This window comes from Hipposideros armiger, unplaced genomic scaffold (assembly GCF_001890085.2).
Source record: "Hipposideros armiger isolate ML-2016 unplaced genomic scaffold, ASM189008v1 scaffold_221, whole genome shotgun sequence".
NCBI lineage: Eukaryota > Metazoa > Chordata > Mammalia > Chiroptera > Hipposideridae > Hipposideros > Hipposideros armiger.
The window spans coordinates 720,871-748,084 of NW_017731571.1; the positions used below are offsets into that span (position 1 = coordinate 720,871).

At 36.2% G+C, this 27,214-nt stretch overlaps 1 protein-coding gene across 1 annotated transcript in view; it reads right to left on the minus strand.

Annotated features, from left to right (window-relative positions):
* Nucleotides 1-27,214, minus strand: part of MPP7 (MAGUK p55 scaffold protein 7) — a 288,725-nt gene that overhangs the window by 158,990 nt on the left and 102,521 nt on the right. The gene's annotated exons all lie outside the window — the stretch shown is intronic.

Here is a 27,214-nt window from a genome sequence, read left to right on the forward strand (position 1 = left end):
ATATATGATGATGGAAGAACTGACTCTGGGTTGTGAACATACAATGTAGTATATAGATAATGTATTATAGAATTGTACACTTGAAACATATACAATTTTACTAACCAATGTCACCCCAATAAATGTAATAAAAATTATTTAAAAGATGAAAGAAAAACCACAGAATAGGAGAACGTATTTGTAATACACATAACCAACAAAGTACTTGATGCATAATCAAGGACTATAAAGCATCTATCAGGAATACCTACCCTACAAATCAATAAGAAAAAGACAAGAAAGAAAACTGGGCAGAAGACCTGAATGAGCACTTCATTAAAAAGTACATCCAAACAATCAACAAACATGAAAAAGTGCTCAACCTTATTAGTCATCCAGAAACCTAAATTCAAATAGCACTACAAAGAAATACCACTACAACCCACCAAAAGTGAATTTAAAAACAAACAAAACAAATGAAAACCTATACCAATGGCAAGTAAGAATGTAGATAGAATAGCGGCAATTGTCAGACACTGATGATGGGAATATAAACTGGAACAAACACCTCAAACAGTGCTCTATTGCCTAGCAACAACATTCTTAAGTATATTTATACCTTTCAGAAATACGTATATAAATAGTTCAATGAAAATTGTTTATCCCAACAATTTTTTAGTATATGAGGTCTGACAATTAAGTTCGCGAATTTGTTGCAACGATATTGCTAACCCTTTTTGATATCAGAGGGATTATTCATTATGAATTTGTACCAACTGGAGAAACAGTTAACCAAGTTTACTATTTGGAAGTGCTGAAAAGGCTGTGTGAAAAAGTTAGATGACCTGAACTTTTCGCCAACAATTCATGGCTCTTGCATCACAACAATGCACCATCTCACACAGCACTTTCTGTGAGGGAGTTTTAGCCAGTAAACAAATAATTGTATTGGAACACCCTCCCTACTTACCTGATCTGGCTCCCAATGGCTTCTTTCTTTACCTGAAGATAAAGGAAATATTGAAAGGAAGACATTTTATGACACTCAGGACATCAAAGGTAATACGATGACAGCTCTGATGGCCATTCCAGATGAAGAGTTCCAAAATTGCTTTGCAGCATTATCACAACGGTCAAAACTCAGAAACAGTCACATGTACATCAGATGTGATATATTTACAAAATGGAATACTGTTCAGCAACAAAAGTGAATGAGCTAATCTACTACACAACATAAGTGAAACATATAAATATAACTTGAGTAAAAGCAGACAGACACAGAAAAATGCATACTGTGAAGTTCCCTTTAAATAAACTTCCAAGAAGAGGCAAACTATTCATAAAGTCAGAATAGGAAGGAGAGTTGGGAGTAAGAAAATAACAGAGATGGGACAGTAGAGGGTATTTGAGGGTAGTGGGGAATTTTTTTAAAAACTACCATGAAATAAAAGCATGTGAACAGATTTAATTAAAAGGGCACACTGAATACCTAGGAAAACTGACACAAAACACTCAATACTGAGAAATATTCTTTAAGAAACTGACTCTGGGTGGTGAACAATGTGATATATAGATGATGTATTACAGAATTGTACACTTGAAACTATGTAACTTTACTAACCATTGTCACCCCAATAAATTTTAATTAAAAAAAAGGAACTAAAAATAAAAAGAAAAATATCCTTTGAACATCAAGATAAAAACACATATAAAGAAAAAAAGTTATACCGACATTAGACTTATGCAGGAATACTTTATGCCTGGAGTTGAAAAGTAACATATTTAAGATATTAAAAAAAGGGGGGGGAATACCTTAAAATAAAAATTTTAATTTCAAACTGACCCTGAAATATTATTTAGTATACTGTACAGACACCATGAGAAAACCTTGTCAGAACTCAGGGGAAATTGTTCCCATGAGAAAGCTACTAAAGAATGAATTTCTGAAACAATTACAGAAGCTTCTGGATAAGGAATGATGGTCACCAAGCGATATATTTCCTAGGACCAAATGGTGGGGCGCAGGGTAAAAAGCAAAATGGAGCTCTTCTATGATCTGGAAGTGAAGGTTAAATACAGCTACCAAAACTTAGGAAGAGAAGGGGGAGAATGTATGGAAAATAAAATAAGCTCACTGACCACCTTACTGGTATTAACATGAACTAGAAGTTGGGCAGAGCAGGGTACAGGAGTTTATACTGGTCACCGCTAGGAACCAGTAGACAGCATCTAAAAGAGACAGTGTCTCATTTCAAGGAATTTATCTTAAATAATACACAGAAGGAGGAAATGTATAAAATAAGCCCAAGACATCTTGTCAGGTCGAAAAGCAAGAAATCAAAGTCGAATGAAGTTGTATCAAAAACAGAGGAGCCAACATGAAAGGGACAAAGATGGGGTCATTTGAGCATCAAAAAGAATGACTGCACTGGATTAACACCAATCAAATCTGTAACATCCTTGAGTTCATAATGATACTTTAAAAAAAGTTTACTGATTAACTTTGGAGCATACTAGGGTACCAAAACAATATTTGAAAATTAGCAAGTTAAAGGGAAGACACAGCATTTACCCCATTGCCCCTTATAAAGTATATCTTAACATAACCTAATAACTGATAGGGAAAACTCTGTCAAACTATAAGAAAATGATCAACTAAATTATGGTATCAGCAGTTGATGGATTACCATGCCACTAAACATTATGACTACAAAATTTAGTGATTAATAACAGATGTGGATCTCTCCTCCATCCTAAGATGTGTGAAAATATTTTTAAGTTTAAAATAATGGAAATGGTGTAGTCAGAAGACTACAGAGTTCAATGAATTTCTAGAAAAAGGAAGCCGCAGCAGAAAATTAGAACAAATTGGGAGACTGCAAAAAAGAGCCAGTTTAGCCCAGAGAACACTGTGAGGCTCAAAGCTCAGTGATGCCAGGTATGGCGGGTGCTGAACACCTAAACTGAGAGGGACCCTTTCCCTTGGCCTACCCAGAATGCCTAGCAGCCAGCCACATAGGTCGCAGGCAGCAGACCCCAGGATTCTATGATGAAAAACCTGAAAAGCCATAAGAAAAAATTGGCCTCTACATTCTGAAATGTGCAACCTCTCCTCCCACAACCAAGAGTAGCTGATTTCTCATCCCTTCGCTCCAAAGTTGGATTTCTCAATCTTGGCACTATTTACACTTCAGGATGGATAATTCTTGGTTGTCAGGGTGGAGTTGTCCTGTGCATTGTAGGGTGCTTAGCAGAATCCCTGGCTTCTATCCACTAGATGCCAGTAGCAGCCCCCTTCAAGTCACGACAATCAAAAATGTCTCCAAGTATTGCAAAATCACCCCCAAACCCCAAGCACCCCTCAACACCTGGTTGAAAACCACTGCTCTAAAGAGAAGTTCACCTGTCACCAAGCCCTCCCCAGGGAAAAGACCTTCTGATCAGCTTTTTAACACTTCACTATTAAATACAGGCACATGAGCAAGAACTAACAGGCATTCAACAAAAGACTTCAACAGGATAAACACCAAGTAGAGAAACAGGAAAAAAAAAGCCCCAGAGTAATTAAGGATTGTGAACAAAACAGAACAGAATTTAAAATAAACCAAAACCAACAAAACAGCTTAATGTTAAAAGCACAGAACCAACCTGAGTCAGACTACCAGGGTTCAAAGCCAGCTCTACCACTTAACTACTTGTGTGACCTAAGTCAAGGCAGTACCTTCTTCTTCTAATCCTAATGATGGGGATAAAGATTAATAGATATCTCTTAGGGTTCCTGGAGGAACTTTGAAAAGCACAGGGCACATAGGAAACACCATAAATAGGAATTTGTGGACCAGGGGGGGTCAATTCTTTGTTTTAATTATTCTTAGAAAGATTCTACAGTGTATCCATGGACTAAAATTAGGATGGTATGAAAACGGAATTGACACTCACCCCCAAAAAAGTTAAGGGGGGAGGGTGGATAGAAGAGGGTAAAGGGGGTCAAATATATGGTGATGGAAGGAGAACTGACTGGGTGGTGAACACACAATGTGATATACAGATGATGCATTATAGAATTGTACCCTTGAAACCTATGTAATTTTACTAACCATCATCACCGCAATAAATTTAATTTAAAAAAAAGTTATTAGAATTAATTTTGAAAGCAAATTCTTTAAAAATTAGAAAGATGGAAAGTAAAAGTTGTGGATCTCTCAGAAAGCAAAAGCATATGGGAAAAAAAACCACACACACACACACACACACGAACTAATCCAGACAGACCGATATGCACCTAAAAAAGAACTTCCAGAAAGATGGAAGAGAAGAGAGCTGAAGAAAGGAAACTGTCAAGAGGTAAGGGTTGAAGAACACAAGTCACCACACTGAAAAGGCCTATTGGATCCTGGGGTGCACATGGAGAATCCCCAACACTAACGTGTGTTGTGAAATTTCTGTCCCAACCCACTCTTACCTGGTTCATTCTTAAGCAACCTTCAGTTTCATTTAACTAGCTCGGCAGTCACTTCTGAAAACATTCCCAGAATGTAAGCCAATACCCCTCCCCCACTATAGGCTCTAAGGACCAAAAACCTGTCCTCATCTGCATCTCAGTTATAATTTTACACTTCTTTAAGTGATTGAGTACTGTTCAAGGGTCATATGGGTAAAGACCATTATGCCTGTTGTTGACCATCGTATCCGCATCACCTAACACAATGTACAATAAGCACCTAAGTACTTTTCATACAAATGAACCATATAATAGTCACTGATGCCTTGGAAATCTAATACATTATTCATCATAACTACCTCTACCACACATTCTATGGCTCTTTACATGACATGAGGAAATTTCACAAGTTTGTCATACTACGTTGGCCTAGATTTGTTTTTTATTTTTAATCCATCAAAGACCTAACTGACAAGTTCCTTGAACCAAGTCTCAGGTTTCCTAAAGGAATCAGCACCATCTAGTGGAAGCATCTAAGATTAAAAAGCAACGAGGCAATTACCTAAATTTACGAGGCACATGATGATGGCCTATCAAATATGTATTAAAAACCAAAGATGTATATCAACTTTGTCAAGTAATGAAAATCAAATTTTATCACCTATACAATTTATAACAACAATTTCAATAAAGTTCATAAAAACTTTTATTTTTAAACTTGGCTAACATCATTTAATTGAGCTTTTAACGGAACATAAAAACAAAAATAATGAAAGAAAAAAAGCAATTATAGCTGCCATGTTCCCGAAGTGCAAAAGAAAATAAAGTTACAATGAAAACACTGACTGCATATGAAATAATACAGTTTGATATGTTAAAGGCAACTTTTTTTAATTAGGAAAGCTCTTAATCAGAACATAGGGGTTTGTGGGTATGTATGTGTATGTTATGCTTTGATATTGAAAGCCCTTGCTGGTTAAGCAAAAATAACCTCATGAAATTTAGTAAGGAAACGAGGGAACATGAGAATATTATATAGTTGTCCTCCATTAATTAGTGATGAGAGAGAACGTGGAATTAGAGAAGGCATGAAACAGGATGGCATACTCTACTGCTATTATATTACACTGGGAAAATAATATAAAACAGTGAGACTTTACAATCAATGTCAACTATTCTCAAGCCTTGCCACAGCGGTTAGGAGGAAGGCGCATGTCTATCAAGAAAGAAAACAGAATTTACAAAGTTTTGACAAGAAAATAAATATTACCTTTTTCTAGTGCAACTATAACACCAATAACAACCACTTAAAAATAACTAACTTCACGGAATGTTTTTACATTTATTTTAACGTCTACATCATTATATCACTAAGCTATATTAGTGAAAAATAGAACTGAAATATCTATTATATATTATATAATATCTATTATAACATAGTGAAGGTGCTTGTCATGATTAAGCAGGTTAAACTGTGGTAATAAACAACCCCAGATCTTAGTGGCTTATAACAACGAAGGTTCGTTTTCTCACGCTCTGTGGCCATGCAGGTCCTCTGGGAACTCTGCATCACATCACCTCATGCCCGGACCCAGGTGGAGAGAACTTCCACCATCTGGAATTTCACCATTACTGTCACCAATGCGGGTGTGGGGGTTGGAGAAATGAAGCAAACAGTGCACTGGCTCTTAAAGGCGTCTGCCTTGTAGGAACACGTCATCATTTCTGCTCACATTTTATTGATTAAACAAGTCACGTGGCCATAACTAAGTTACCATAATGTAACTTAATGTAACCATAACATAATATAACCTTACATGTGCCTATGAAAAGCATTGCCACGGGATAGGTGCCAGGATGACAGGACAGACAGAACAATATATACAGAACAATATATATACTTTATTCAGAGTGAATCATTTGACATTAATAATTTCATTTTATATACATGAAAGTCTGTGATTTCACTTTTAAGTTTTTTATGATAAATTTGCATTAATGTCTTGGTTCACAGAATCACAGTAAAATATTTTTAGTATTTTAAATAATGTCTTAGAACTTTTAAAAGAATTTGAAAACGTTAAAGATTTCCTAAATATTTTACATGAAAATGGAGACAATTATAAAGTCAATCTAATTTAATTCTTTCCTTTGATAGTACATTATTTCCAAATCATTACCATCTAAGAACACCCCCATTCCTACTATCTTTAGCTTTCATTTTAAAATAGGTGGATAAAAAATCTTATTATCTACCTGTAATAAAAATTTTATGCAGCAACTTGAGTTACTTGAAAGTGACTTAAAAACAAACGATATTATCAACTGCTTATGAATACATATATTTCAATAGGCAAATCTAATGGGATGTGAGCATCCCCACAGCAGGCACTCGAGGATTTGTGAAATGAATGGAAAACAAACTGGATAAAACGGAGCCTGGAAGGGAAGGTGTTTCCATTTCTTTTAATAGCAATCTTCCTTGAACACCTACTACACTTCTATGCAATGTGGAATAACAGGAATAAGTTATACACAGGTCCTGCCCAAAAAGAACTGTACTCAATGAACAACTATGCCCGTAATTACACTAGGTGCTAAAAATATGTTATATAGATGCTAACACCAAATGGGAACAACATTAGATCAGTGCACACAGTCCCAGAGGACCCCTCGAGAGCCAGCATATAAAAACACACCAGACCTCAGACTTGGCCGAGGGCTATACACACCTCACACGCTAATACATGCTCTCCCTAAGACCTACTGAGCTAAGGATTTTGTATTGGATAGTGGGTCTGTAAAAATGCTTGTCTGCTGCATTTAAGACAGAGAGACTCTGTGTGTATGTGTGCTTTAACACACTAAATTATCAGAGAGAGTAGACTGAGCACAGATCAGAAGATATTTACAGTGCACATAAATAAAGATCCAGTATCATAATCTATAATTACTACAAATCAACTGGAAAAAGGCATCCAAAGAGAAAAGACAGGCAAAGGCTATAAAAAGGCATAAAAAAGAAACTAGAACAGCCCATAGATGAATACTCAACCTCTAATATACACTAAACCAAGGAGCTAAGCATTTCAAACCAATGCTGTTGGCAAAAATTAAACTCTTTAGCAATTCTAAGTGTTAACATGGACATGAAGCAACTGAAACTCTCACTCACTCTGGTGATGGGACTGTAGCATGGAACAGTCTTGGAAGAGCAATTTGACACCTAAAAAAGTGTGAGATGTACATCCCTGGCTCAGTAATCCCACTTTTGGGTGTAAAACCTAGAGAAGCAGTCACATGCATGTACAAGAGGCATCTACACAAAAGCTGTTTACTGCATTGTTACGAACAGTGATATGGAGATAAATGCGGTTTCCAGATGAAAGAATCTTGTACACACAGGACACCTTTCAATGTAAATATCCATCAATAGGAGAATAAATCATTTGTGACCTAGTCATTTAATGCCATATTGCAGTGAAAATCAATGAATGACAGCTATTTGTGTCACCATAAAAACATCTCAAAATACTTAGCAAAATGTTAAGCAAAAAAATCAGTGGCAGAAAAATGAGTGTGTTAAGTATGATTCTAATTATGAAAAGTTTTAAAACATACAAAATAATATCTCATATGTTTTAGGGACACAAGTTCAAGATGGAGGTGACCTCTGGCAGGTGAGAAAAAAATAATGGGAACAAGAAGGGACATTCAGGCTTCAACTGAATTTGTAACATTTTCTTTCTGAAGCTGTGTGGTGAATATATGGGTGTTCAGTATATTGTTCTGCCTTCTTAATGCCCAAAATAAAACAAAATATTTTAAAGTGAAGGAAAAGTTAGAAAACACATTTCGCCAACTCAAGAACTTTTCAAAGAATTTCAAATCATAGACTCCATTAATTTTCATTGCAATTTTACAGAGTGAGAGTGAATAAATAAAAAGACAAGAACAAAAGTTTTATTAAGGCAAGAAAATATCATCCTGAAAAAACAGTATCGTAGCCAAAGGGATATTAAAAAGAATGGTGTAAATCCTGGGATACAGCATTGAATACAGCTGACAGAAAGAAAGAACTTGAGGGACAACGATGATGATAATAATGACAATGACGACTTACAGCATTTTCATATATTAACTCATTTACTCCTCTTATCAAGCTTGCAAAGTAGGTACTATTATTGTCTCCATTTTATATAAAAGAAAAATGAGGCACTGTGCAGTAAACTAATAAAATATTATCTCACTGTTGGCACAATATTCTTGGCACAGCCAGGATCTGGGTCCAAGCAAAGCAGCTCCACGGTCCCAGCTCTTAATTATTACTACATATGCCTGTTTGCGAAAGGAGAGAGCGTGGGGATCTGGACACACAGAATGCTCTTCAGCACGCGCAGCTGTCCATCATTAAGGCACCAGCAGAGAGGTGACCAGACAAACGAATGAAAACGAAATGATCACAACAGTGAGAAAAAAGAGAGAGAGAAAATAAGAGAGGTGTTGAAAGGTTCCAACTGGATCTGAATGAATAATGAAAATCATCCTTTATCTCCTTCACCCACATATCAGACTCACTCTTCCATTCATTTAATAATTACCAGCCGCGTGCCTAAGTACCAAACTAAACTTCAGGGAATATTAACCCCAATTAAACAGAGTTCACACTGAAAGTTTACTTGTAATTCTCACTTTTTGTAGATTTTGGGATACATACTCTAGAAACACTGTTAAAAATGGTGGCTATGTCTCCAAGCCAGCCCACAAAAACACGTTTAAATCTATTATATGAAATTCCACCTCAACCTTCAGTTTTCTTTATACAGAATTTGTGTTCCTGTACAACTTTTTACACAACCCAGGGAAGTGTGGACCGAACCTCTGCATGACACCGCCAGATCATTTTCCACCATGTAGCTGAGGAGCAGGCCACTCTCTCCCTGGGTTCTTCTGGCTGTTTCTTAAGTAATCAGTCATTTTCTTATTAACTCACACCAAACATATACTGTATTTTTCTGTATTGTACGCATTAGAAATTAGTGCTTAACTAGCATATGCTGAAATTATTACAATTCAATTATATAGTTAAAAACTAATTTTAACAAGGTAAAATACAACAAGTATGGGCTGCAAATGAGAGAGTTATAGAGGACAAGAACTGTGATGTTTTAAAAATCACTTTACTTGGAATGAAAACAAATACTGGAGATTTATTTGCTGTCAATGATTCCACAATTACGTGAGGTAAATGTATTTGAGAACCAATTCAGAATGTCAGGACCCTGGTCTCGGCCCAACACCTTCCTGACAATGGGATGTGAACCACCGCCTGCCTTTGACAATAAAATGAGGGCTCCAAATACAGCACAGTCCAGAGATGGGGTGATAGAGAGATGGTCCAGGGTATCGGAACTGCAAATACACAATCCACGAAACCCATCACTCCCCAACAGGATATGTACAATCACTTGTAAAACGATTTGGCAAAACCTAATAAAATGGGAGATGCACACCTCTGTGGTCCAGCAACTCCACTGCTAGGTAAACTATCTAGAGAAGCTGGAATATTCCCCTCCTGAAATTCCTACTCTCTGGAATTGTAGAATAACAGGAATCACCCCCACAAGGGAAGTGAGAGGGTCACCGGCTTTCTGACTCCATCCATTCTAATGAATGAACTGTTCTTAAGTCAGGTGTTTCTGGTCAGAAACTTGCCACATTTGTTTTTGTAGAGTATTAAAGCATGAATAAATGCAAATTTAAGATGTATGTTCTGAAGCTAAGTATATTGGAATAACCACCTAAATCTTCCAGTAATTTTCAAAAGACACTGTTGCAGTACATTAAACACAGACCACAGTAGTAGGACACAGCTCCATCAAGCATTACAAACATGGCTCCTACTCACTCATCCCCAGTCCCAAGCAAATCTCTAAAAAGGGCTACATATGGCCAGTGTTTTTAGAGTATGAATTACAAAAGCAACAATTTGCTCAGGGTTTCAGGAATTCAATTCGTATCTTCAGCAGACTTTACATGTTTCTGGGTCTGAAAAAAATGTAAACTATAACGTAAGAAATAACTTTGTCTGGCTCCTCCACCAGAGCTGGCTGAACAATTACCTTTGATTGGCCAAGGAGCATTACCAGCTGCTGATACCCAATTCTCCTCTCTGTCACACCAGGTGGCCACGGATCACTCCCAGTGTCTGGCTGTCTTTCCTTTTCCTCCCACCCAACACAAGTGGTATTGCAGAGGCAAGTAACATAACCTCCCCAGCGGGTTTACTCTCTGAACCTAACACCACCTCGCCCCTCCCAAAACAGCACCATTTGTTTCTAAAGAACGCTGCACCAGCAAGTATCTTATAGAATAGTCTTTCAGCCTTGAATCTGATTTACTACTATGTAAATATCAACTTTTTTCCCTTAGTACTATGCTTTTCATTGCTTCTAGATTAAAGGAAGAGAGGAACTTAAAGTGCATGCACAGAAAATAAGTTTATAAAACTTATTTTATAATAAAAGTGAAAAAAAAATTCACTTTTTTTACTTAACTTGACTATGTCAATTACCCCAGAAACAACTACTTTCCAAGCAAATCTCATGGTGCTAATTATTAATAAAATCGAAGTTATTGAAAAAGTTAGCTTAAGCATTACCTTCAAACTGGCTGTTCATTTTCTGAAGTTTCCAAGTTGAAGATATAACCTTTTAACAGTTATTCTTGTTCACAGGTTGTTTTCCAAGCATCTACTCAAGACTTACTTAGACTCAAGACTAAGAGTTTCACTTTTTAAATTATAACTAAATTCACAAGCATTAAAAACTTTTCAAATTCATAGGAAGACTTAAAATAAACTCCCACCAAGTTATCACTCATACTTTGCTTCTACTAGTCAACTAACCTGCTCATGACTTAATGTGTTTCATTACAAACAAAATTTCAGGACATCATTAAGAAGAGGGACTCAATATCTCTCATTATTAAGTATAATTACTCCTTGATATTAAGTAGTAGAGATTTCTTTAAATAAAGCTGGGAATTTTATTTACTTCAAGAAAAATATTCATATTTATTAAGGAAATGGGATACCCAAGTAAATGATTATCATGGTACTTCTAAGTGTTACCTAAACTTGGTTATATGCACTATTATGGTTTATTGTGAGATTGGTAAACAAATTAAAGAACTTGTCTGTTTGTAGGAGAAAAGAAGGAACATTAGTTGTGACTACCATGATGTCTTCTACTGAGGAATATAGAGGCCTCTTTGAGTGCAATGGACCAAAACATTAAGCAAACAGTTTACTTTCATTTAATTTGCAAAGTTTTCAAGTTCAAAATAAGCCCTACTACCAAAAACGTGAAAAGGTAACCCATATAATGAAAGAAAATATTTGTAAATCATATACAGTAATACTTTGGTTTGTGAGCATTCATTTGTTCCAGAAACAAACTACTCGTATTGCAAGACATCGCTTGTTTACCCAGTTAAAATGTATTAGAAATGTTTGCTCATCTTGCGGAACACTTGCAAACCAAGTTACTTGCAATCCAAGGTTTTACTGTATTTGATAAGGAACTGCTATTCAAAATAGATAAAGAACTCACACACGTCAGTAATCACATGACAAACAACCGAATTAAAGGTGGGCAAAGGGAGACTTCTGGTGTCAGCACCAACATGTAAAGAGAAAGGAAGTCACAGGGCAAACCACCAGGCTAAATCAGGAGATGGGGAATACAGAGAATCACAGCTGAGATCAGCTTAGTAGAAGCAGAAGCTGCTGGAGCAGAAGCTTGCAGGAATACTTAAGTTATAATTCTGATGAATTGATGATAGCCAAATGTGAACTAGCTTGAGAGTTAAAAACTCCTTGGAGCCCAGTCTTAGAGGAAGCCCCTGCACATTCTTCCAGGAGCCCCACCAAGTCCTTATGATTATGGATGAAAAAGGGGTTCTGTGGAAAATAACCTCATAGGGTGATCTGATCATAAAGTCTGAACTGGGCAGGTCATGGTGGGCAGTCACATCCCAGGAATACAGCTTCTTTACTATTATAAAAGGCTTATCTTTGCCTTAAGTAAGCCCTGTCCATTGTTTCTGTGCATCTAGGTTAGCGCACCTTTGAAATGCCTCTTTTCAGACCCCTCCTCCTAAAGGATGATCACCCTCAAGAGAGCACATAATCTTGTTAACTATCCTGTAATCCAATTCCCAGCTTGCTTTCTCCCACTTTCATGTACCGTATTTGCCGGCGTATAAGACGACTGGGCGTATAAGACGACCCCCTAACATTTCCACTCAAAATACAGAGTTTGTTATATACTCGCCGTATAAGACTACCCCCTCTTCCGCACACCTTCCACACACCAAATAAAAGGTAAAACAATATCAGATTTGATTTCAACACTTATATTTATATTCAAATGCTTATGACATGCAGGAATACTGTCACAAGGCTGTATGTAATCAAACATATATATAAATCGCGATTCGCGATTTTGCGCTACCATACTGGGTGTATGGTCGGCTGTGTGCGATTTTGCGAGTGTGGTAAAATCGCATAACAGCAAAATCGCATAACAGCCGAGCATACACCCAGCAGCGCTGCTGATGCCTGAACGGTATGTGGAATGAAGTGGGCGGGCATCGGGAGGCCACTATGGCACGGGGCAAGCACTATGGGCAGTCTATCTGAAGTGTACCTGGCGTATAAGATGAACCCCCACTTGGAGGCATATTTTTTAGGGCCAAAAAATCGTCTTATATGCCGGCAAATACGGTAATCTTCTTGATGTTCCCTCAATTCCAAATGCATTAAAAAAAAACCCTGCAAACTGTCATTTCTTGGAAGCATTTATCTCAGTCTGTTGAGATCTTGCTTCCAGGTATACCTTCTGTTTGGCTCAAATAAATGTTTATGAAAATTCTCCACAGGTTTGGACCTTCTTACATTGATATGGTGAAGACATAAGAAAAATCCCCTAGTGTTTAAAGCAGAAGAGGAAGGGTAAAAAAACAACCATTTTGAAAAACATAGGCCAAGAGCTTTCTCCATAACAAAGCCCAGCCCTCTGAAGGAAGCCACTACTTTACCAGAGCCCTACCTGAACTGGGTGAAGGGCAATGAGATAACTCTAGTCCCCCAGCCTTTCTCCCTCAACTAAGGCGAGGATACAAAAGAGGCTAAAAAATGTTTCTGACAGCCATCAGAGCTCAGAAACTTAGGCCCACTAAATAACTGACATTTAATCACAAGATAATAGAACATTTCCTCTCCCCAGCAACTCACAACTATCAATCAACAGGGCTCCAGTAAAATAACAATGAATTGTAACTGAGTTCCAAGGCACAGACTCTAGAACAGTTAGTTCTTAAGGAAACCTAAAGACAAAGGGGAGAGGGGAGAACAGAGACATTAAAGAAACTGAAGCCTCAGATACAGCAAACAGTCAACACAGCCCAGCTCCTCGCCAAGTTAACATAAAAACTTATGCTGAAAGTCTAATTACCTAAGTTCCTTTAGGTACCAATACATCATATGTCCAGTTTTCATCAAAAAATTACAAGGCATGATAAAAGGCAAGAAAAACACAGTTTGAAGAGATAAAGCAAGCATCATAATCAGACTAACATATGACACAGATTTTGGAATTTAAAATAAATCTGATTAATATGATAAGGACTCTAATGGAAAAAGTGGACAGCATGCAAGAACAGATGGGTAATGTAAACAGAGAGATGGTAACTTTAAGAGAGAATCAAAGCAAAATACTAGAAAATAAGAACACTGTAACAGAAATGAAGACTACCTTTAATGTTTTCATTGGTAGATTGGACATAGCCAAGGAAAGAATCAATAAGATCGAAAATATGTCAATGGAAATTCCCCAAACTGAAATGCAAAGAGAAAAAGAATAAAATTTCTGAAAGGAACAGAATATCCAAGAACTATGGAACTACAAAAGGTATAACATATGTGTAAGGGAATACCAGAAGGAGAACAAAGAGAGAAAGGAGAAAAATTGTTCAAAGTAATAATGGCTTTGTCCAAAATTAATGACAAAACACCAAACCACAGATCCAGAAAGCTCAGAAGACACCAAACAAAATAAATGTAAAAAAACAAAACAAAACAAAAATCTACACGTTGGCATATAACATTCAAACTATAAAATCCAAAAATAAAGAGAAAAATCTTGAAAGAACCCAAGGGACAAAAACACCTTACCTATAGAGAACAAGGATAATAATAACTACATTAGACATCTTATTTGAAACCATGCACATAAGAAGAGAGTGGAGGGAAATATTTAGAGTGTTGAAATAAAAACAACCACCACTCTAGAATTCTGTATCCACTGAAATCATACTTCAAAAGTGGAGAAAAACGAAACAAACATATTCGTAAATTCATGGAATTTGCTGCCAGTAGACCTGCCTTGCAACCAATGTTAAAAGATACTCTTAAGAGAGAAGGAAAATGATATAGGTTGGGCACTCAGAAATACATAAAGAGCATCAGAAAAGGAATAAAGGTAAGACAAAATCTTTTATTTTCTTATTCTTAATTTATCTGATGACTGTTCAAAGTAACAATAGCAGCAATATGTTGGGTGATTATGATATATGGATAAGTAAAATAAATAACAGCAATGTGATAAGGAATGGGAAAAGGGAATTGAGAATGTTCTGTTAGAAGGTACCTGCACCACTTGTGAAATGGTACAGTGTTATTTGAAAGTATCTCAATTGTAAATGTATTGTTTGTAACAAACTCTAGCAAGAGCTAAAAAAACTTTTTTTTAAAGTATATTTGATATGTTAAGACAATAAATGAAATCATACAAAATGTTCAACTAAAAGCAGAGAAAGTGATTAAAAAAGAATAAGTGCAATGAATAGAACTCAACTGCAAATATGATAAATATTAACCTATCTATAGCAACAATCATTTTCAATGTGGATGGTCCATATACACCAATTAAAAAACAGACTGAAAGTGGATAAAAAGGAAGACCCAATTTTATGTTGTCTTCCAGAAACCCTAAAGACAGAGATGGATTAAAAATAAAGGAATAGAGAAAAATAAACCATGCTAATACTAACCAAAAGAAAGCTGAAGTACCTATATCAATTTTAGACAAAGCAAATGGCAAAACAAGGAAAATTATCCGGATAAAGGAGGACATTACCTAATGAAAAAGGAGTCAGTTCTCTGAGAAGACATTACAATCCTTAATGTGTGTACCTAACAAGGGAGTGTCAAAAATACATGGGGCAAAACTGATAAAACTGCCAAGAAAAATGGACAAATCTACAATTATACTTGGAAACTTCAATACCCCTCTATCAATAATTGACAGGTCCAGCAGACAGAAAATCAGTAAGGATATTATTAAACCAAACAGCACCATCAACCAACTGGATCTAATACTTCATCTATTTGGTTGTCGGAAAAGTCATGATGCATTTTTGCAACGAAAAACATAGAAAAAATGTCATGACTTTTCCAACAACCTAATAACAATGGCAATAGACACACTGTTCTCAAGCTCTCTTAGAAAAACACAGACTCCATCTTGGCCAGAAAACATACCTTAACAAATCTAACAGAATGGAATCATACTGCATATGTTCTCAGATCACATGGAGTTAAACTAGAAAGTCATAATAAAGCCAGTAGGGAAATCTCCATATATTTGAAAATAAAATAACAATCATAAATAACACATGGGTCAAAGAAATCTCAAGAGAAAATTTGTTAATATCCTGAACTAAATAAATACTGCACCCTAGGAAATGAGAGAAAAAAAGAGCAAGGAGAAGGAAAAAAAAAAGAATAAATTAAAGCAGAAATCAACAAAATTGAACCAGAAAGCCAATAGAGAAAATCAACAAAACCAAAAGCTGGTTCTTTATTAATAAAACTGACAAACCTACAACCAGGGTAGCCAAGAAAATAATGAGAAAAGACACAAAGTACTAGTATCAGAAATGAAAGAAGTGTCATCACTACTAATCCCGTGGACATTAAAAAGATAACAGACTATTATGAACAAGAGCATACACTCAAATTTGCTAATTTACATGATATGCACCAATTCTTTGAAAGATACACGACCAAAACTCCAACAGAGGGAGAAATAGGCTATCTGAATAGTCCTATATCTATTCAAGAAACTGAATCAACAATCAGTAACCTTCCAAAACAGCAAGCACTAGGCCCCGGTGGTTTCACTGGTGAATTTAATTTAAAATATATACCAATTTTCTACAATCTCTTCCAGAAAAAAGCAGACTCATTCTATGAGGCCAGCACATTACCCTAAAAACAAAACCAGATAAAGACATTACAAAAGAAAGGAAAACTACAGACTAACCCCTCTTATGAACAGGGATACAAAATTCCTCAACAAACATTACCAAATCAAATCCAACAATGTATAATGTGAATTATATACCAATACCAAGTGGGATTTATTCCAGGAACGCAAAGGCTGGTTCAATATTCAGAAGTATTCAGAAGTATTAACGTAATCCATCACATCAATAAGATAAAGAAGAAAAATCATATGGTCCTATCAACAGATGCAAAAAAAATCACCTGAAAAAACCCAACACCCATTCATGATAAAAACTATCAATAAACTGGAAATAGAGCTTCCTCAACTTGATAAAGAACATGTATAAAATACCTATAGCTAACATCACACTTAATGGTGAAACACTAGATTCTCTTCCCCTAGGATCGGTAATAAGGCAAGGATGTCCCTTTTCACTACTCATATTTGATACTGCACTGGAATTCCTAGCTAATGCTGTCAGACGAGAAAATAAAATAAAAGGTATACAGATTGGGAAGGAAAAATAAAACTGCCTTTGTTCACTTGATATGCGTATCTATGTAAAAAATACCACAGAATCAACAAACAAACAAAAAAAACCTCTGGGAACAGTAAATAATTATAGCAAGGATGCAAGATACAAACTTAATATACAAAAATCAACTGCTTTCTTATTAACAATAAAAAATTTGGAATTTAAAATTAAAAACAAAATATCATTTATATTAGCAAAGAAAAACCCAAAAAAACCTTAGGTATAAACCTAACAAAATATGTACAGACTCTAAACAAGAAAACCACAAAACCCTGATGAAGGAAAGTGAAGATCTCAAATAGATGAAGAGATATTACATGTTCATGGACAAGAATACATAATATTCTGTAATACATCACCTATATGTTACACTGTGTGTTCACTACCCAGAGTCAGTTCGCCTTCCATCACCATATATTTGATCCCATTCATCCTCATCTACCATCCCCTCCTATGTAACTTTATTAACCACTGTCACCCCAATAAACTTTAAAAAAAACCATAATATTATTAAGATATCAATTCTTCCCAACCTCATCTATAAATTCAACACAATCCCACTCAAAATCTTAGCAAATGATTTTATAGATATAACAAACTGATTCTAAAGTTTATATGAAAAGGAAAAAGACCCAGAATAACCGACACAACACTGATAAGAATGAAGCTGGAGAGCTGACACTTCCGACTTCAAGACTTACTTTAAAGCTACAGTAATGAAGACAGCATGGCACTGGTGAAGGAATAGATGACTATATCAATGGAACATTATAGAGGGCCCAGAAATAAACCTGCACAAATCGGTCAACTCATCTTTGACACAGGAGAAAAGAAAAGTCAGTGGCGAAAACATGATCTTTCAATGATTGATGCTGGAACATCTGGATATTCATATGCAAAATTGTGACTCAACACAAAACTTAAATCTTTCACAAAATTAACTCACAGTGGACTACAGAACTAAATGTAAATACAAAAGTATAAAACTTCCAGAAGATAACAGAGGAGAAAAATCTAGGTGACCTTGTATACGGCAATGAGTTTTTAGAATTCAGTGCCAAAAGCACAACCTATGAAAGAAAAATCAATAAGTTGGACTTTATTGACATTAAAAATTTTTGCTCTCTGATAGACACCATCACGAGAATGAAAAGACAAGCCACAGACTGGGAGAAAGTATTTACAAAGCACATACCTGATAAAAGACTTGTTTCCAAAAAAGAGAAAGAATTGCTAAAACTCGATAATAAGGAAAAAAATTAAATTAAAAAATGGGAAAAGAAGATGAATAGGTACTTCAACAAAGAAGATATACAAATGACAAATAAGCATATGAAAAGATGCTTAACATCACATGTCAAAAAAGAGCACACATTAAAACAGTAATGAGATACCATTACACACCTATTAAAATGACTAAAATCCAAAAAACTGCCCCAAATACTGACAAAAATGCAGAGCAACAGAAATTCTCATTCACTGTGGGTGGGAACGGAAAATGGTACAGTCACTTTGAAAGAGTTTGGCAGGTTCTCAGAAAACTAAACACAGTCTCACCATATGATTCAGGAATTGTGCTGCTAGGTATTTACCCAATTACAAAGGAATTGACAACTTATGTCCACACAAAAACCTGCAAACAAACATTTATAGAAGCTTTATTTGTAATTGCCAAAAACTAGAAGCAACCAAGATTCCTTTCAATAGGTAAATGGAGAAACAAACTGTGGTATACACATACAATGGAACACTATCCAGTGATATCAAGAAATGAAATATGAAGCCAAAAGAATATTTGATAGAACCTTAAATGAATATTACTAGGTGAAAGAAACCAGTGTGAAAAGGCTACATGTAACTGTATGCTTCCAACTATATGACATTCTGGAAAAGGCGAAACTACAGACAGTAGAAGCTTTGATCAGCTGTTGCTAAGGTGGGGGTCTAGGTGAAGCACAGGGGATTTGTAGGGTAGTGAAACTATTTTGAACGACACTGTAATGGTAGATACATAACATCATGCATTTGTCAAAACCCCTAGAATTATGCAACATGAGGGATGAACCCTCATGTTATCTGTGGACTTTGCTTGATAATGTATCAATGCTTGTTTGTTATTTGGAATAAATGCATCACACTAATGCAAGAGGTTAAAACTATGGGGCGAGGAGAGTATATGGGAGCTATCTGTACCAACTGCTCAATTTCTCTGTAAATTAGAACTGCTGTACAGAATAAAGTCTGCTAATTAAAAATAATCCAATGGGGGGGGGGGGAATGGACTACGAATCCAAATAGACATTTCTCCAAAGATGAAATAATAGCCAATAAACACTTGAAAAGATGTTTAACATCATTAGTCATCAGGAAAATGCTAATCAAAAGCCATAATGAGGTAGGATGGTTAGAATCAAAAAGTCAGGTAAAAACAAGTGTTGGTAAGGATATACAGAAATCAGAACCCTCATAAAATGCTGGTGGGAATAGAAAATGGTGCAGCCACTTTAGAAAACAGTCTGGCAGTTTCTGGAAATATTAAACCTAGAGTTGCCATTTGACCCAGCAATTCCACCCTTAGGCATATACCCACAAAAACTGAAAACATGCCCACACAAAAACCTGTATGTGAATATTCGTAGCAGTATTATTTATGATAGCCAATAGGTGGAAACAACCCAAATGTCCACCAGCAGATGAAAGGATAAACGAAATGTGATATATCCATACAATGGAATACTATTCAGCCATATAAAGGAATGAAGTACTGATCTATGTTATGACACAGATGAACCTTGAAAACACTAAGCTAAGTCACAGGAGCCAGTCACAAAAAAATAAAACCATAAAAAAATGCATATTCTATAATTCCACTTATATGAAATGCCCAGAATGGGAAAATACATACAGAAAGTAGATTAGTGGTTGTTTGGGGTTGGGATGCCGGGGGTGGGAAAGAATAGCCCTCTGGAGCAGGGTTTCTTTTTGAGGTGATGAAAACATTCTAAGATTAATTGTAGTGATGGTTGCACAATCTTTGAATAACTAAAACCACTGAATTGTATACTTTAAATGGGTAAGCTGTATTGTACATGAATTATATTTCAATAAAGCTATTACCAAATAATGTTACCATCTAAGTACTGATGATTCCGAAATCGAGTTTCCAGATTTCAGAAATAAAAACAAAAGTATTGCATGGTTCATATACTAAAAAATTATACTTACACTAAAAAAATTATTCATTGTTTAAGTTCAAATTAAACTGGATGTCCTGTATTCTGTCTGGCAAACCTACTCCAATCTGATTATCCCCAACCTAGAACATAATTTTCCTCAGTTCAAGGTCCATATATCCAACTATATTATGTATAGGTGACTCTGCTTGGTTCTTTGTACAGGTCTTCTACAGCCCTCTCCTAACTCCTAATCGTCTGGCATAAACAATTAAGTGGTTGGATCAGAAGTGGAGGGTGGGAGGTGGTGTCCAGGAGCTGAGGTCAGCAGTTATTTACCAAACAATGAATGGGGAGGGGCGTTAACAAACAGCACACATGCTGGGAGGACAGGCTGAATACCAGCTTCCCTTTCACAGAACGAAAATCAGCTTCTCTCTCAAAATATTTTGCCACCATTATCTTTGACCTGGAAATCTCATGTCCCATCCAGTCTCCATAGTGCACTAATGTTTTGTTTTGTTTTGTTTTTAAATCTGGTCTTTTCACTTGCCTGCTTTAAAACCTTTGGCTGCAATGGCCCCCCTGTTTTAGGACAAAGTCAAAGCCATTCAAGAATAGGTCTCTGTTTATCTTTCTTGCCACACTTTGTACTGCTCCCCACACACTTCCTTAATCTGCATAAGAGCCAAGAGAAGGTAACCTCCACCCTTTAGGTACAATGCTCAGTCTGACTTCCAGGTATCTGTATATGTTATTTTGTCTCCCTAATCTTCCCCACCCCTCAATAAATTTTTACTTGACCAACTTCTATTCAACATGCAGGTTTTAACTTAGAATACCAATTTCTCCAAGAGCCCTTCTCTGAGACCAGCATTAAGCTAGGTACCTTGTGCATCCATAAAAAGCTCAAAACATGACCTATCATACAATATTGTAACTGCCCATCCCCTCATCTACAACCCCTCAGGAAAACCGGAGACTCCACAAAGCAAGGGACTATATCTGCTGTGTTGGAAATTTTAGCCCCATCAGCCTATATAGTTTCTGACATAAAGTAAGAACTCAACAAAGAGAGTATGAATAAAGCAATCAACCATCACAAGTTAAAATTATGTAACTAAATGTTATAAGAGTTTAGCTGAGTATTATCAATACTCCTTTAAGACTGAAATCACAAAATTATACAGTAATTCAATCATATATTGCAATTTCCTTGAAAATATCAACTTGTGACTTATTGAAATACTTTGGAATCCCAAAGAGGTTAAAATTCAAAAATGCAAATATTTCAAATGGTAGGTCTGTCCTAGTGAGAGCAGTTAGACAAAAAAAAGGAATAAAAGGCATCCAAATTTGGGCCGGCCGAGTGGCGTGATGGTTAAGAACTGGCTTGGGATGCCAAAGGGCCCCGGTTCGGATCCCACATATGAGGGCCAGTGACACTGCCCTCCACAGCTAAGATGCTGAACAACAGCTCAACCTGGAGCTGGGCTGCCCTGAGTCGCTGGCGACGGCGTAGGCTGCAGCCCCTGTGGCAGTGGGTTGCCATGGGCTACCGTACGTAGCCAGCAGCCAGCGTGAGCGGCCAGCAGCCGCAGTGAGCGGCCGTCCAGAAGCCGGCGACTCATCTGCTTTGCCCGGGAAGAGCGCAATGATGGTGCCAACTTGGGCCAGTGAAGCAACGTCCTCCACAACTAGACTGAAGAACAAAAGGACAGCATCTTGTCTGTTCCCCTTCCCCCAATTCCCCAGCACTGTTCCCATCTCCCAATTCCCCAATAAAAATCTTTAAAAAAAAAAAGGCATCCAAATTTGAAAGGAAGACGTAAAATTGTCTCTATTTGTGCACAATATGATTTTATATATAGATAACCCTAAACACTCCACCAAAAAAACTATTAGAATAAACAAATTCAATAAAATTGCAGGATGCAAAATCAATACACAAAAATTTGTTGCATTTTTATACACTAATAACAAGTTATCAGAAAAAGAAATTTTAAGAAAACAATTGCATTTACAACTGCATCAAAAAGAATTAGATACCTAGAAACAAATTTAACCATGGAGGTGAAAGACCTGTACACTGAAAATTATAAGACACTGATGAAAGAAAAGGAAGAAGACACAAATCAATGTAAAGATATTCCAAGCTCAAGGATTAGAAGAATTAATATTGTTAAAACATCCACATTACCCAAAGCTACAGATTCAACGCAATCCCTATCAAAATTCCAATGGAGTTTTTCACTGAAACAGAACAAACAATTTTAAAATTTGTATGGAACCACAAAAGATCCCAAATAGCCAATGCAATCTTGAGAAAGAAGAACAACTCCCTGATTTCAAAGTATATTACAAAGCTATAGTAATCAAAACAGTATGTTATTGGCACAAAAAATAAGACATATAGATCAATGGAACACAATAGAGAGCCCAGAAATAAACCAATACTTATATGGTCAATTAACTTATGACAAATGAGGCAAAAAAAAGCATGATGGGAAGGACACACGCTCTTCAATAAATGATGTTAGGAAACCTGTACAGCCACATGTAAAGAATAAAACTGGACTGCTATCTTACACTATATAATAAAAGTAACACAAAATGGATTAAAGCCTTGAAAGTAAGGCCTGAAACCATAAAACTCAGAGCAGAAAACATAGGCAGTGAGCTCCTTGACAACGATCATGGTGCTGATTTTTTGGACCTAACTCCAAGGGCAAGGGCAGCAAATGCAAAAAAATGAAAAGCAAATGGGTCTACATTAAACTAAAAAGCTTCTTCACAGCAAAGGAAACCATCAACAAAGTGATAAGCTAACTAACTGAGTGAGAAAATATATTTGTAAGTCATATATCTGATAAGGGGTCAATATCCAGAATATATAAAGAACTCATACAACTCAATAACAAAAACAAAAAACAAAACAAAACAAAAATCCAGTTAAAAAATGAGCAGAGGTGATGACAGGAAAAAAAAAATGAGCAGAGGATCTAAACTGACATTTTTCCAAAGAAGACATACAGATGGCCAATAGGCACATGAAAAGATGCTCAACATCACTAATCATCAGGGAAATGCAAATCAAAACCACATGCGATATCACCTCACACCTGTCAGAATGGCTATTATCAAAAAGAGAAGAAGTGTCGGCAAGGATGTGGAGAAGAGGGAACTCTTGTGCTGTTGGTGGGAATGTAAATTAGTCCAGTCACTATGGAGAACAGTATGGAAATTCTCATGTCTTGTTAGGGAGATCACTTCATAGACAGTGTAGAGGCCTGACCACCGCACTGTATTTATGAAGCTGATGTTGAATAATATTGTATGTCAACTATAATTATATATACATATAGTCACGGGACGTGGAGTAGAGTGTGGGAATGGAGTCAATGGAATTGTAATAGATAAGCATGATATCGGGAGTGGGGGGACAGTGGATAAGGGGGGGGGTTGTCACTTTGTGAGGGGTGAAAAGGATAACTATTGGATTGTTTTGTACACCTGAAACTAATAATTATTTTAAAAAAATTAAAAATAGATCTACCATGTGATTCAGCAACTACCATTCTGGGTATTTACCTAAAGAAAACAAAAACACTGATTTGAAAAGATATATGCATCCCTATGTTCATTGCAGCATTGTTTACAACAGCCAAGATATGGAAACACCCTAAGTGACCATCAATGGATGAATGGGTAAAGATTTGGTACATATATATATATACAATGGACTATTATTCAGCCACAAACAGAGAATGAAATATTGCCATTTGCAACAGCATGGGTGGACCTTGAGGGAATCACGCTAAGTAAAATGGGAAAGACAAACACCACATGATTTCACTTATATGTGGGATCTAAAAAACAAAACAAACAAAACAAATTTCATAGATACGGAGAACAGACTGGTGGTTGCCAAAGGGCAGGGGGTTGGGGGTGGGTGAGAAGGGGATCAAGATGTACAAACTTCCACTTACAAAATAAAGAAGGCGTGGGGATGTAAAGCACAGCATGGTGACTGTAGTCAATAATACTGTATTGCAAATTTGAAAGTTGCTAAGAAAGCAAATCTTAAAAGTTCTCATCATCGCAAGAAAAAAACAGTAACTTTTTATGGAGACAGAGGGTAAATAAACTTACTGTGGTGAACATTTCACAATGTATACAAGGGTCAAGGTCATATCATTATGTTGTACACCTGAAACTAATATAATGTTGCACATCAATTACACTTCGATTGAAAAAAATGTGGCTCTATGCTTATTGGTGGTCTATCACATTCACTAGATCATGTGAATATAAACACCGTCTTGCTACACTTAAAATATATATTCCGTTCTTATATATGATACTTTCAACGTCTTCTATCAGTACCATCTTTCTTCTGATACTTCTAAAATCTCATGCTCACAGTTTTTCTTTCTTTTTTTTTTTATAACTTAGAACTTTTTTTTTTAATTTTATTTATTTATTATTTTTGGTTTTTATTATTTAACCCACTGCAGCAGGGGCTGCAGCCTACATGGTCACCGGCGACTCACAGCTGCCCAGCTCCAGGTTGAGCTGTTGTTCGGCATCTTAGCTGTAGAGGGCAGTGTCACTGGCCCTCATGTGGGATCCGAACCGGGGCTCTCTGGCGTCCCAAGCCAGCTCTTAACCATCGCGCCACTCAGCTGGCCCGCTCACAGTTTTTCTTATTCAACCTTTCTATTTAGAAATATTTCTTCTAAAAGAAAACCCATAGCTAACACCTTATAGGATCATATTTTCTTTCCAGTGAAAAGCTCACAACCTACAGTATTCCTGCCCGAGTGCGGCTCAATAGCCTAAAGTGGCATGTCATACCTGTCACAGAGGGCGATGCCAAAACTGCCTCTTAAGTATAGTTTACATTGGACCATAAAGTTATATGTATTTAAAACTGTGTTATGATTTATCAACCACTTTTTTTTTACATAAATGACAACCATGAAAATTTTGTGCTAGAATAAAATCACATTTTGTGTTGACCTGGTTCTAAATCACATAACCAACAAAAGAACATAACATGGAAGCACATTTTGATTCATCCTAAAACAAATCTTTTCAAACAAATTCCTTTTGCTCTTGTACCAGGATTTACATACAAAAGCTGAAGGCTTCTAGCCTCCACCCTCTAATAGAGGCACCTGGTAGACAGTAAAGCAGTTTGTTCCAAATGTTTGAACTACAATCCCAGGAGCCTGCCTCCTGGAGGCATTTTAAGCTTTACATCCTTGAAAACTAATAGAATAGGGTCAGTCCAAGGGCACTCGGGGGTGCACTGATAAAAACTGGGAGTGCGGGGAAACAACTAAGAACTGAGAATGTACTAAAGGTACATAATAAAATTAATTGTAAAAATATATTTTAAAGCAACTACTGAAAAACATTTGGAATAGTACACATTATTGTGTAAATACTGGCAACATCAATTGATTTGGCTTCCCTGTTTTTATAAAACCAGATACCAATGCTCTCCAGTAAACTTCCTAACCACTTCTGGATATATATATTTAAAAATCAACTTATGCTTAAAAGTCAACAGCAATGTAACTAAGAATATTTTACACATTAGTTTTATTCTTTTAATAAAAACAACCACCTCTGTGGTTGTTTCCAGTGGGATTACATGAGGTAAAAGGTATGTCATTCTTTTTGGTCATTCACATGCTATGATACTTAAAAATTTCCCTAATTTTTAAGAATGCCTACACTTCTATCTATTTGCTGAGCCTATAACTATCAAAGAACTGAGATCGTCACTATTTTATTTGAAATTCACAACCAACCTTGTCAACAGATATTATAATTTCCATTTTATAGGTAGGGAAACTGAGACAGTAGCCACATTATAAGTACAATCACATATGCGGCCATTGTTTTGGGGCATCTATTTAATGACTAAGGGGTCATGATGCCATTTGAAATATATTTTATTCCTATCAAAAGATCGAATCAATCTAAACAAATCCATACCTATCCAACATCCACACATTTAACACAGGAATATTTTTTCATAGTTGCCTCAGTAAGTCATAAACTTTATCAACTATAATCCCAAGACTATTTCTAACACATCCCAAGAAAGCAACTAAACAACATAAAATTATTCAGAACACAAAAATATCTTGGCAATTATATGAAAACTAAATAAACAAATAAAACATACTAGTCTTTAAATGTTGTGCTAGGAAAAAAATGCCACTTTCACTTCTTGATACTTAGCCACTATTTGAGGCACACAAGTTTCAAATTAGACAATAAAAAAAAAAATGTAATATGAATTCTCCTGTCCTGTGAAGCAATTGCAATTCAGAGGTTGCTCGTTTTCAAATACTCTACAGCAATTAAAAGCCTCTTATCATGATACACAACCATAACAAATTTGGCTGAATTAAATACAGGTCCGGATACTGTTGAGGCATCATAGGTTTGTAGCTCCCACAGACTCAAATAAGACTCTACATTTCTTTCAGCTTGAGTTCAATGAGAGAAACTGCAATTCATATTTCCAGAAGCAAGAGTGGCATATTTTCCAGTAAGTTTCTTGTTCTCGTTTTACTATTTTAAGAATTCTGATCACTCCCAGTATTGCTCTGTGGCAAGATCTGAATTCTGGTAGCTGATCATTTTCATGGCATGATGCTTTACTAAAACCGTCTCAAAAAACTGTTTTCATTCGTATTTAGCTTCAGTGTAT